The sequence below is a fragment of the Equus przewalskii genome, chromosome 27, assembly GCF_037783145.1.
Source record: "Equus przewalskii isolate Varuska chromosome 27, EquPr2, whole genome shotgun sequence".
Lineage (NCBI taxonomy): Eukaryota > Metazoa > Chordata > Mammalia > Perissodactyla > Equidae > Equus > Equus przewalskii.
The window spans coordinates 28,940,195-28,954,344 of NC_091857.1; the positions used below are offsets into that span (position 1 = coordinate 28,940,195).

Sequence of the window (14,150 nt, forward strand, 5' to 3'; positions counted from 1 at the left end):
AATGACATTTGTCTAATAATGGTGTTGGGTTTTAAAGTCGACAGGTGTGACTCATGGTTAAACTGATTAACCTTGCATATTTTGCTTCTCTTCCTCCCAAAACTCTGTAAAGTAAAGGAAAATGTGAAATTGCCAGCCCACAAGGACAAAAAGTATAGCTTGGGGGCCCAGATAGATTACAAAGTAGATGGAGATGGCGTAAGTGATTAGTAGAGGCTAAGAAGCTCCAAAAGGAAATACAGAGAAGTGAGCCAATCCCCGTGCCATGGAGCCATTGAAAAGGTCAAGAAATGGAGACACCAAGGACAGAGAAAGTGAACTAGGCCTCCAGGCTGAAAGAAGAGGACAGTTTAAAGTGCACACAGGGCAGCTGAATTTCTATTTTCCCCACCCTCACCTCCTAGACCTAAGACAGGAAATTTGTTCTCTAGGGAAATTGAACTAAAGAGGCTCTCAACTCAAGGAACTAAACAAACAGGAGGCAAATAGGGAATCGAGTGAAAGTCTATTTGCAAAATGGTGGAATCCTTGTACCCTGCCCCCACTCATCCTCAGAACTCTGGAAGGCATTACACTTTTCTCTTGAGATTCTGAAGAGCCCCAGAATAAAGACTTTTGGATGTGGACACTTTAAGATCCCCAATTGAAAAGGCTGCCTCACTGTCCCCTGACTCTACAGTGGAACCTGCGTATCAAAAAGCCCCTCCTAACACAGAGAACTTCCATTCAGCTCTGCGATCCCTCACTCAAACACAAATAGAAAGCTGAGTATTGACTGATATTTCATGATAGCCTTCAACATTAAAGACAAACACCAAAACAAAAAACTAGGGATAAAGAAACCCTGAGCTCTAAAGACATTGTTCGAAGCAGAATAATATATTAAAAAACAAAAACAAAAAAACTTCAATGGGAAAAAATTCTTCAGAAAGATGAGAAGATTTGGAATTCACGAAACAAGCGCAAGATGCTATGTGAAATAATCAGAGAATAGAAAAGAGCTCTTGGAAAACTTTTTAATTGTGATAAAACACACACAGCATAAAATTCACCATCTTAACCATTTCTAAGTGTGCAGCTCATTGGCATTAAGTACAGTCACACTGTTGTGCAACCATCACCACCCTCCATCTCCAGAACTCCTCATTTTTCAAAACTGAAATGTCCTCGTTAAACAATAACTCCCCATTCTCCTCTCCCTCCAGCCCCTGGCCCCCACCATTCTACTTTCTGCATCTACAAATTTGACTACTCTAGGTGCCTCATATAAGTGGAATCATATAATATTTGTCTTTTCGTTTCTGGTTTATTTCACTTAGCATAATGCCCTCAAGGTTCATCCATGTAGTGGCATGTGTCAGAATTTTCTCCTTTTTCGAGGCTGAGTGATATTCCCTCATGTGTATATAGCACAATTTGCTTATCCATTCCTCCATCGGTGGGCCCTCAGGTTGCTTCCACCTCTTGGGTATCATGAATAAGGCTGCTATAAACATGGGTGTACAAGTATCTCTTCAAAATTCTGCTTTCAATTCTTGTGGGTATATAACTAGAAGCTGAATTTCTGGATCATACGATAATTCTATTTTTAATTTTTTGAGGGACCTCCATTCTGTTTTCTTGGAAAATTTTTAAGATAATAAAAAGTTTTAAAAGTACCCTCAAAACGAAGGTGAAAGACAACATTAAGAAACTCAGAAAGTAGAACAAAGAGATTGGAAATATAAGAGAGAAAAGAGGAAAAAAAATTAGATGATCGATCCAAGAGGTCTAAAAGCCTACTAGGAAAAGCTTCAGAAAGAAGAAATAGAGAAAATAAAGAGGAAAAAAATGTTATTAAAAAAACAATTCACAGTACTAAGTGAGAGAAACCATCTGAAAAGGCTACATACAGTATGATTCCAACTATATAACATTCCTGAAAAGGAAAAACTATGGAGACGGTAAAAAGTTCAGTGGTTGCCAGAGGTTGGGAAAGGGGAGGGTTGAATAGGTGGGACACAGAAGATTTTTAGGTCAATGGACATACTCTCTATGATACCATAATGATGGATAAATGTCATTATACATCTGTCCAGCCCATAAAATGTACAAGGCCAAGAGTGAGCTGTAATGTAAACTCTAGACCTTGGGTGATTATGATGTGTCAATGTAGGTTCATCAGTTGTAACAAATGTACCATGCTGGTGAGGAATGTTGATAATGAGGGAGGCTATGCATGTGTAGAGGTAGGGAGTATGTGAGAAATCTCTGTACCTTCCCCTCAACTTTGCTGTGAATCTTAAACTGCTCTAAAAAAATAAAGTCTTAATAATAATAAATAAAAAACAGTACAGGATATTTTCCCCAAAATTTAGGGAAATTAGTTTCCGAATTGAGAGGGCTCACTGAGTACTTAGTACATGTCATCATGAAATTTAAGACTCCAGAGATGAAGAAAAGATATTAAAGTTTTTAGAGAGTGAGGGGGGAAGCAGATTACATACTAAGGGGTGAACTTAGAATGTCACGTTGCTTCTAAATATCATCCCTGGAAGCTAGAAAACAAGAGAGTGATACCTTTAAAATTCCACATAAAAATGCGTTTTGACCTAGCAATCTATACCTAACTAAACTATCAATCAAGTGTGAAGGTGGAACAAAAACATTTCACAACAGCAAGGATTGGAAATTTTACCTTGCAGCACTATTTTTGAAGAAACTGGAAGATGTTTTTCTACTAAACCAAAGAATGAACTAAGAACTAGGAAGGTCTGGGCCCACTCCACAGATATCGATCCAGGGAGAGGCACAAGAAAGGCTCAGGAAGCAAGCAAGGGGCAGGACAAGATCAACCATCCAGCTGAAGGTGTAGAGGCCTAGGAAGGAGGTCAGCAAGAAGAGAAAATGAAACAAATAAATTACAGGATGTGTTTGCACATTTGTAAAATAATGAATTGTTGATCAGGAAATTAGAGGGGTTTATGGAATATGAAGCAAACAAAAAAATGAAGCAATTATTAACTCTAGGGAAAAATAACTCCAAAAGGTTGTACAAGAAAGGAAATAGAGATGTGTGTAATTACTACACTGAAAGAGTTATAACTTAGATGTAATTTAAAACAACAACAATCCTAAAGTAGAACTTTCAACAATGCAGAACTGGAGTTGATAGATAAATGACACAATCTTCCATGCGCTGGATGGCCAGTTCTGGGAGGCATTCCATATACTCTTCAAAAGTCCTAGTAGGATTGAGGATCCTTGCCTATCTCAGTGACTTCACCAATACACCTTCCTACTGGCTTGTCCTTCTCTGTCTCATTCCCCGTGCTCCATCACTCCTGGTTTCTGAGATCACATCTCAAATAAACTGCCTGCATTGAAAACAAACTCCGCTTTCTTCTTCTTCCCCCACCCCCTACTTAAATCCACTCTGCAGAGCTAGTTTTTGCCCTGCTATTTGAATGAAATCTAGAGCAAGTCCTCTGATTTGTATGCGTATAAGGTGGTCTTTATTAAATAGTTTAAAAGTTCCCTGGTCATCTGAAACAAAAAAAAATATCTCTTTTTAGTAATGAAAATCTCCTGACCTACCTAATGGTATGAATTTCAGTTAAATCTAAAGCTATGCCCCTCAGACTATTTGGGTCTATAGCAAGATGGCTGCCTCAGGAGGTGAGCAGCCCAGTCACATGTTTCATCTCTCTGCTCTCAGCTTGCTAAGCCAGGGTTCTGGCCCTTCAGAGGGGACAGAGGGAAGTAGGGAGAGGTAAGGGAGGCAAGAAAGGCCTTGTTTGATGAGTGCTGTCATGAGATGGCAAATCTGTTTCTGATCTGGGTGTGTGTTTAAAGATGCTGCCTTCTCTTGTGGGATACTTTTGGGAGGGTTTTGGAGATACCCCGACCCCAACAATTCTTGAGGATTTCTCAATTGTAATTCTCTTGACAGAGGCAAATGCCTTTTGCTGGCTGGACACCTATTGTTTCCCTTTCAGCTCCTGGGAATCCAGTGGTCTATCCCCCTCTTGGGGTCACCATGCCCCTCCAGGCTGGCCTCTTGGACATAAGGTGACCTCTCTCATGTGGGCCATCTGGCCCAGGAGACATTGCCCTTCAACCTTTGCTCTGACAAACTGGGAAGGCATTCCCAAGGCTGCCGCCTCTTCTGTCCGCATCCTCAGAGCCACAGGAATGCAGCTTTATATTTTCCAGGACTGAGTCAGACAGCACCCACTAAGTTCCCTCAAGCTCTTGGCAACTTGTATCAGGCTCTGAGGGGACCACCTGAAGCCTCTTTCCCTGGGCTGGAAGGGACGGAAAAGTATCTCTCACCTCTTCTGTGTTGGTGTGGGGGTGAGTGGGAGGAGTGTTGGTGTTAGGATTCTCAGCATTCTGACACTCTCTCCAAAAATATTCATCTAATCTGCAACTCACTAGTCTTCTACAGCCTTTCTTATAGGCTGCAGCTGAGTGGTCAGCTAAGAGAAGAATCCAGTTATTGGAGTCTCCATTGCAAGACCTGCTCAGGTAGCCTCATGCCTCACTTTGAAATGTGGGAATCAGTAGCATCTATTGTCTTGGAGATTCAGCCTAAATCAAAAGGAAGAAAAAAAGGGTCCCATTTTAACACCCTATTACACATAATATGCAACTTGGCTCAGCGGTAAACAACGTTTTTGTGGTCCTCATCGTGCAAACACTGAAGACTGATTTAACCAAAAATGATGATGGGACCACAGTGGGAGATGGGGAGCAGAGTGAGAGAGTCACAGCTTCATCCACCGAGTGTGTCAGTCAAGGCTCCTAGTTGCAAACAACAGACTCAACACTGGTTTGCTAAAGCAGGAAATGAGGTTGTCAATGCACATAGTGTTTCAGAATCTCCAGAAACAATATCTAACACACTACAGGCTGCCTGGTGGATGCCCCTCTCTCTCCAGTGCCTGGTATCCACACTGCAGCCAGCACAGCACACCACTGATCCTGGGACCGTGCATCAGAGGCCCTGCCCCTTCAGCCTCACAAAACCCAGACCCTACACCACTGTGGGTTCCAGAAGTCTCCCTCCCCTGCAGGCTCCTTTCCTCATGTGCTCACTTCGGAATCAAAACTCAAGCAGGTGCATCTGATTGATGAAGTCTAAATTACATTCCCGCACCCCAGCTGTAAGGCAGGCTGAGAATGCAATTTTTAGAGCTTCTATCTTAAGAATACAGGAAATGACCAGAAGACGAAGAGTGTTCAAAAAATACCAAGACACTACAAATAACAAATATCTACTTCCAGAAGTCAACAGATGATGACGAAAACTGATAAATCCAAAAATTGCAGCTAAGCACCTTATCTAGAAAAATGATGGTAAATACCACAAGAAACAGCTCAAGAGTTGAAAGTTCTGGAAAGAAGGATGGAAGGTAGAGGGTAGTAGGTTAAGGGACAGCTATTTTTTCATATAAGTCGTTGGGAAATGTTCATTTTTTTACACCCTGTGTATGTGATACTCTGATAAACACAAAACTGTGACAGAGGTCACAATTCATAAGCCTCAGACTTTAAAGGTGATGCATCTCAGATACCCCAGTACAGCTGGCCTGGTGGAGCAGCTTGCAGGGGATGTTTGTCATGCTGCCAAATAGTGTGTTTTCTGCTAATCTGCCCACAGCTGTCTACTCTGGAGGGAGGTGCTGCATTTCTTGCTAACAGTTCAATATTGGCCTAAGCAGGGAAACAGATGGACTGTTGCTGGATTTTTCGGTTGTTTTTTAATTTTTTTTGGCTTATCCACCATAAATATGATGAGCATATTGGAGTTTCAAGGAAAATTATAATACCAAGTTCACCAAACATTTCTCAATGCAGGATATTGCATTTTATAAGCTATCATTTCAAAAACAGACCAGAAGAACCCACTGTGCCTCTTTGCCTCATGTGCCCAGGGCCAGCTTCACAGGCACGTGACCCTGCAGAAGGACCCCATGCTTGGTTTAATACTCTGCTATTGCTGTCTCAAAATTCTTAATAATTTTAGAGCAAGGAGCCCCCACATTTTCATTTGGCACTGCGTCCAGCAAACTCTACAGCTGGTCCTGCATGTACCTTAAAGTCCAGGACAAAATTCAAGGCTTAAACAAAGAAAACACATTAGTTGAGGTTTTAGTATATTTCTCATCTCCCTCTCCCTCTCTCTCCTTGCCAGATATTCTTAATCTGGGGTCTCCTGAAATTGCCCACAAACTTTTCTGTGGATATGCATTTTTCTGGAAAGTTCTCCTTAGCTTTTATCAGGTTCTCAAAAGTTCTGTGATCCCCAAAAGTCTAAGAACTGCCAATTTACATGAGCTTTGACCTTCTAGTTCCTTTTTAACAACTCAGCATGAGAGCGTATTTTTATTCTAAGTCACCTCTAAATTTTGTTGGTAGTGGGTGGCTCGTAAATTATGACTACATCTTGTGTTGATTCTGTGGGCTGAACCATGTGCTTGCATTTCTCATCACCAGGCCTCCCTTCCAGTGGAGGAGACAAGGCAAGCTTCCCTTGTTTAAAATGGTTGGAAATGGCACAGCTGCTAGTCAGATTCTCTTTTTAGGCAAAAACATAGGTGCCTAAAAGCAAGCTCTTGCTTTGGCTCTCCGTCTAGAAGGAGCCATTTTATTTACGTAAGGCAGTTCATCTAAAGGAAAATTCATTTGATACAGTGTGACTTTAAGAGTTACTTGCCTTTAATGGAATCCTCTAGATAATAATAAACTCAGAAAAAATAGAATCAAAGCATGTTAAAACTGGATGGGTTCCTGGAGAAGGATGGGAACTGCTCACGCAAAAAGCTTAGCATATGTTAAAGCATTTTAGGGACAATTTGCCAAAGTTTATTTAGCCTTGTGATTTTGACAACTTAAATGGACCCTTTGAGATCTTTATTCCTCAAACACACAGGCTCACTTGCTTAATTAACAGAGACGCAGAAGAGCAGGGGGCTGAGTCTTAGCTCCAGTATCTTGCCTAGGATTCTAGAGTTAGCAAAGGGCCAAACTATTATATTTGATTATATTATATTATATAGTATTATATCATATTTGATCTTCTCAATTCTCTTTGAGGTAAGTAACATCATCCCCATTGTTCAGGTAAAGAAATCAAAACTCCAAGAAGTTGCATAACGTGCCCAAGGCCATGGAACAGGGAATGGTGTCGTTGGCTCCTAATCAAGTCTCCTTCCACTGTTCTTCCAGCCTCAGGAGACACTCGTGGCAGTGACACGTCTCCAACATCTCTATTGGGAGGTGCTGGCACCCACTTCTTAGCTGTGTGACCTTAGGCAGGTCGCTTAACCTCTCCATGTCTCAGTTTCTTCAAGCTTACAATGGGAGTAATAATGCTATCCAACTCATAGAGTTGAGGTGAGAATTAAATGAGTTGTTATTTTTTTTCAACATCTTTTGAAAAGTCCTAGCTCATAGTAAACATCATGATGTTGGCTCTTTTTATTAGTAACGCTATGGTAATTATCCTTATACCTTACCAATACTGGAAATTATTTTCAAATAGCTTCAATAGTTTGGAGACAAAAACAGGAGACAAAAGAGAAGCATCTTGGTGCTGTTCTGATTTGCACACTTGAATATCTACAGAGGGTGAACTCTTCTTCTTTGTTAGCCATTTGTATTTATCTGGTGAGTTGCCTCGCTGTGTCCTCACACGTTTTTGGCGCAGAGCTAAGAAGAGCTTTGGGCTGACGTTGCTCATCAGGTGGAATCGACGTATTTTAACGTGTGTTGCCCTTTCCTCCATCTGTACGTTGAACAGCAATGCTATGATGTCATGAGCACAAAGGTCCCTGGAAAATTAATTTCACTGTTGACTTGGAACAAAATTTGGGGAGCAGGGATGTTTTCTCTGATAACTCAGAGAGTTAACAGTTTCACGGCTGTTGGGGAGAAGACGAACAATATGACTCACTCATTTTTAATAGAGGCATCAAGAGTGGATCGACTGATCCCTTTAAAGATGACTTTGAAATTCACATGCAATCTGCTGCCTTTTCTTCGTCCGGCGGATCAGCAGCCCACACAAGGCAACCAACAGGCAGGATTTTTAATTGGAGAAATGAAGGAGGTGGGAATGTTACACCAAATCAAACCTCTCTCTTCTTTGTCTCTCTCGGTTTCAATTAGGAAATTATCTCCACCCTCTGCCAGCTGGATTCTTTAACCGACACCTCAGACACTATCTCCTAATGACAGGATCCGTTTGGGGGGATGGCTACCACTTCCTATGACCCTGTTTACAAGTTGCCCAAGAGGCAGGTACACACAGCACCCTCCCGACCACCTTTGAGCCGTGCTCTGAAGGAGACCCCGCAGGTAACCCATGACGGAAGCCTTAGGAGAGAATCTATTTTGCACGAAGGATTCAAAACTTCTCTTTGTGAGTTTCCTGTTTCAGTTGCTGACCATTTGGCCAGTCTTCATGACCATGCAAGCTGCAATGGCAAAGAGTAGAAGAAAAGAAAGATGACCAGAATACTATGCACAAAGAGCATAGCCCTGACTATATGATTTATTCCCTTCTGCTTTTAGAGAGTCACTTTAAATTTTTCAGAGACTAAATATCTGATAAGACCCAAGATTCCATTTTCTCTCCTCGCAGGCCTCTTTATCTTGATACCCATGAAGAGACTCCCCAGGCTGCACACCATCCCTCCCCCACACTCTGATTGTAGCGTAGCAGATGTATTTGGGGAACTATTTGGTAAATAAGAAGTCTTTGGTAAGAGAGAAGGTCTAAAATTAACAATGCCTTTTAACCAGAGGCTGAGTATGGGCTGATTGCCCTACTTGTGAAATAAACCTGCTGGAGGGAGGCAGGACAGAGGCAAGTCAAGTCGGAGAGGAAAGGCTGACCTCAAGGTGACCTGGTGTGTGTTTTGTTGGAGGAGCCAGATGACTTCCCCTTATATAAAGCTGTTATTCAGATTACTGGAAGAGGCTTGATAAGTGTCAAATGCAGAGCAATCAGGAGGCCTGACTTTAATGTGTCCTGAAAATGCAGCCATGCCTTCATCCTTCGCCTTCCCAGGGTAGGCAGGAACACACAGCAGCAGCTCACTGCTGCCTTCCTGTCCCCGAATGCCCCAGACTTTGCCTTCTCAGCTGCGAGGCCCTAAATTTTATCCATCCATAAAGGACGCTGTTCAAGAAAGAGCTGGAGAAGTCAGACTCTCGCACCCGCACCTCCAGGATTGCTGAGGGCCAAGTTGGGAAGAGGGGGTGCTGGTCTTGGTTCAGAGGCACCACGGCCTAGGTGGGTGTGCAGCTGCCTGAGGACACCAGGCAGGAAGCCTTCCAGGATTGGACACCAGCGACTCTCCCAGAGACCCAGTTCTTCTCTGGACCCCATTTTCCAAGTTGATCAAGGTCTCCAAGTTTTCACCTGTCAAGCTGCTCAAGAAGATGAAGTCAGCTGACCTACTGTGTTGGCAGGGGCTGGGGACAGACACTTTCAAACATTGCTGCTGGCAGTGTGAATTGGAGCCCCCTCTAAGGTGGGCAAGTCAGCAATATCCATCCAAATGAAAAAATACCCATGCCCTTTGGTAGAGCCACCCCACGTCTAGGATTTTATCCTGTGGAAATCTCACACAGACACCAAATGCAGTGTTCCTAGGATAGCCACTGTAGTGTCGCACCGACTAGACAGAGATTGGAAATGACCCAAATGCCATCACTAAGTGACTGGTGAATAAATGATGATACATACATAAAAAGGAAATTAATCCATTAAAAACAAAAATCAGCACTATATTCTGATACAGAATTAGCTCCACAATAATGTAAAGAAAGTGTGTAATATTGTGTATAACATGCTATTATTTGTACAAAGTGTGCATTTGTGTATATATATGCTTGTGTATGCACAGAATTACTCTGGAAGTATCCCCAAGAAACCAGTTAACTCCAGTTCCTTCTAGGGAGGGGAAGAATCCGGTGGCCGGAAGACAGGAGAGGAGAGCGTCTCTTTGCATTATATACCCTTTTCTACCTTTCAAGTGTGGACCATATTCAAGTGTTGATATTTTTTTTAACTAATGAAAAAAAATTAGCTATAAAAAGCATTATGACTATTACCAGGAACTCTTCTAATCTTCTTGAGGTCAGAAGTCTAAAATCAGTCTCATTAGGCTAAAGTCAAGGTGTTGGCAGAACTGGCTCTTTCTGGAATCTCTAGGGGACAAGCTAGTTCTCACTTTCTCCAGCTTCAAGAGGCTGCCTCCATTCCTTGGCTTGTGGGCACATCACTCTGAGCTCTGTTTCCATAGTCACATCTCCCCTCTGACACTGAGTCTCCTGACCCCTCTTAAGGGACCCTCATGATTAAATTTGGCCACCTGGCTAATCCAGGATAATTCAGATTCTGAGGATTGGGATGTGGACATCTTCGGGGACATTATTCAGCCTACTCCAGGGAGTGTGGGAAGAAACATTCTGTTTCCTCTTTCTCTAGGAAAGAGGACTGAACACTGGTGAGCCGCTGCCAGCCACCAGCCACGGCTCCCCAGTGGGAGGAATCACTGCATTAAAGGACGTGCTTGCTTGCACCCTCAGGTGCCTGTGCTCTGGACCCTGCACTCCTCCAGTTTTCTTCTCCAAGGAGCACAACAATCAGATCCATCTGTAAGGCCTGAATGCTCCCACCCCCAGGACGGGACATTCTAGGCTCCACCACATGCCCCTGGGCGTTCACTCAGAGCCCCACATCTGGGCAGTGGGTGAGGCCTTTCCTACACAGTACTTTGGGTTCAGTCCATTGGCGTTTCTGACAATGCCAGACCCAGTGACCAGAACCTCAGAGTGCCAGAGAGTGAGGATTTAGACAAGGTTGCAAGGGTCTCAGTGGGGGAGTTTTAGTGCCATGCTTCCCAACCTTTTGTGTGTGTGTGTGTGTGTGTGTGTGTGTGTGTGAGGAAGATTGGTGCTGAGCTAACATCTGTTGCCAATCCTCCTCTTTTTGCTTGAGGAAGACTAACACCTGTGCCAACCTTCCTCTACTTCATATATGGGACACCACCACAGCATGGCTTGATGAGTGGTGTGTAGGTCCGCACTTGGGATCTGAACCTGCAAACCCTGGGCCACCAAAGCAGAGCACATGACTTTAACCACTATGTAACCAGGCCAGCCCCCCAACCTTTTTTTAAATATAAAAGCTTGACCAGTGACCCCTTTATTATTTTTCTTCCATGAGCTCTGGGGTTTTAAAAGCTTTTTGTCTTCTAAGCAATTTACATTTACTAAGTAGCAGCCCATGTGTTCTAACCACAGACTAAGGCATAATTTCCATTAAGCTTTCTAAAATACTGACCAGAAGTACATAACTCCCCCCCGCATTACCATATCTAGGAATGAAAGTCATGACAGTCCAAGGAGTCTGGGTTGGGAAACCTGGATACAGACACAATAGGAGAGACAACAGCAATATTAGTGATGATGCAAAGAGCACTTGGCCAAGAGTCAGGATGCCAGCATCTGGTCCCTGCTCTGCCACTCCTAGCTGTACAAAGCAGGGAAGTCACTTACCTGCTCATGACCTCGGTCTCCTCGTCCAAAACTCACAGGCCCCTCCCAGAACATCTGATTTAATTGACCCAGAGTGGGATTCAGGCCTCGGTATTTTTTAAGGGTCCCCAGATGATTCTGATGTGAAGCCAGGGTGGACGGATCTAGCCATCCCAGAGAACACCCCAGGCCTGTGTTTTGTAGCTGAGTCCGGGATGCCGAGGGGGAACACCTGGGACTCTGCTAGAGGGAGGGAAGCTGGGGAAGGCAGGTGGGGCGGTCCAGGGGAGGGAAGCAGGTCAAGCAATGCCTAGAGCCTATAAACATTGACTCCCAAGGGGCTCAGGCCACCTGGTGAGGCCAAGCGGAAGAGCTCTTGGCAGTCTGACATCGCTCATCAAGTCAGCAACAGCCAGAGCCTAATGTGATCTGAAAACCTCTGAAAGAGATATTGAAAATCAGGGTCACAGCCCAGGCCAGTCAGCAGTCTGCCACCCGGGCTTGCCCCACTGTCCCTCCCACCCTGCCCGGGCAGCATCTTCCCCTTGCGCTCGCCTTGTCTGAGCTGAATCATTTTTGCACCAAAATTTATGGAGGCAGCTTTGTGGGGCAACATTTGGAAGATATCTCTGGCTCTATCCTGGCTGTTAAAATCCTTCCCCACTAGCCGTTCCTGAACAGGAAAGATGGTGGCTCCCTAGCAAGGCCGATTTCCCAGACAATGGGACCCTGGTGGGCCAGGAGGCAAGGGATAGAGTTGTGAGGTGTGTGGTAGGTTGGGCCATGGGATGATGTCTTCTGGGGAACAGTCTAGGACTTAAAGGAAGCCAGGGTAGGGCAGAATATGTTGCCCTAATTGAGACTGTATGACAAGTTGGCATCCATCTTGAGGGAACTCTAGAGGGAAAGCAGAAGCACACTGAGTTGAGGTGTCTTCTTTTTGCGGGGTCATAAATAAACTGCTGCCTTCCTTCTTTGCCCTGTTTCTCATGTCCTTTGTCCTACAGAGGATAGGGAAGAAACTCCCAGCTTATTCTGATTAGCCATTAGTCACCTGCTTCTCTGGCATGTGATGATTTGTTGAATGATTAGAGTGACCTAAATATTTGAACCAAAAATTGAGAGGACACAGTTTAGTATAAGTTGTTTGGATAGTAGATTTTCCCATTATTTGTAACTCTACATAAACAAAGAGCAAGATAGAATACTGAAATTCAGACAAAAAAATGTGACAAAAAATATAAGATTCTAAGATGAATTTCCAAGACTTTGTGGTCCCATCACCATAAAAATGCATTGTGAGGGTGACAGCAAAAATGGTGGACTAAGGATGTGTGAAACTCCTCTCTTCCATAAAAACAGTGAAAACACAGGCAAAAATAGTTAGAATCAAATTTTTCAGAAATGTAGAAATTAACCAAAGTCCTATAGCAATCCAAGGTGCACTTATTCAAGAAAAGTGGCTGAATCTTTTCATTTCATTTGTAAGAACAAAGAGCCTTGTGGCATTTTAACTTCTTCTAGTCCCACCCCACCCCCACTCTCAGATCTGTAATACTCTTGAAAACCAACAGCCCATAATCACAATGAAATCCAGCAGCCTGGCAGCCACCTGAGGAGGTAGAACAGGGTTGGAGCTCCTTCAAAGCTCCATTTCCAGAGAACTATCATTATTTGACCAGTCTGGGGCTACCTGGGAGTCCCCACTAACAAGGCTGTCTTTATTTGACGTGACTCAGAGCTCTCCAAGTACAAACAGACTTTTCCTCAAATGACATTTGTTGAAAACAGTCAGAGACATTTGTTTAGCAGCACGGCTGCCTGAGACAGTGGATAACAGTGGGGGCAAACAATAGACCAATGAAAAAACCTTAAAAGGAAAAACTGAGTGACAGGTTGTTCACAAGGGAGGTTTGAAGAGCTCTGACATTTTCCTGGGAATCTAGAAAGCCACACATGTGCACAGCACTATGGGCATTCCCAGAGCTGTGTCCTACTCAGGAAAGACCTGAGAAGGCCTTAAGCTCTCAGCTCTGACCTTGAGGTTCTGTGTAAGCAGGAAGTAAAAGCTAAGGCAAAGTTGTGACTTACTTGTCCAAGTTTTGAAGGTGTGCCCCTACTACACACACACTGCCCTGCACAAAGATTGGGAGATTTATTGGTTCTAGGCATATAAGGAACCTCTGTCCATATTAGCATACCATTAAGCTAAATGAGAAGAGACTTCACAGCCACCCATGACAAAAAGTAAAGACTTTATGGAATTAATTCATAAAAGTCACTAAACAAACAGCAACAAAACAACAGCAACAAACCTTGGAGAGGGGCAAGAATCTGACTCCCAGAGTTGCCACATTATATTATTTAAAAGGTCCAGTGTGACCTATGACCTACCTATTCAACTCATAGGTATATATTTAAGGGAAATAAAAACATATGTTCACTCAAACACATGTACACAAATGTTCGTAGCAGCCTACTCATAAAAGCCAAAAAAAATGGAAACAACCTAGATGTCTGTCAATGGATGAATGGATAAATAAAATGTGGTAGATAAATGCTATAAAATATTACTTGGCAATAAAAAAGAATGGAGTACTGAGACATGCTACAAC

The 14,150-nt window shown here is 43.3% G+C and overlaps 1 long non-coding RNA gene across 1 annotated transcript; it reads right to left on the bottom strand.

Moving 5' to 3' along the window:
• Nucleotides 1-1,002: 1,002 nt before the first annotated feature.
• Nucleotides 1,003-11,959, bottom strand: LOC139079797 (uncharacterized). The gene is made up of 3 exons (XR_011533740.1): nt 11,557-11,959; nt 11,371-11,421; nt 1,003-8,462 (listed from the first exon to the last, which is right to left on the bottom strand). It is a non-coding gene; the product is annotated as an uncharacterized lncRNA (long non-coding RNA).
• Between the last annotated feature and the right edge of the window lie 2,191 nt (nt 11,960-14,150).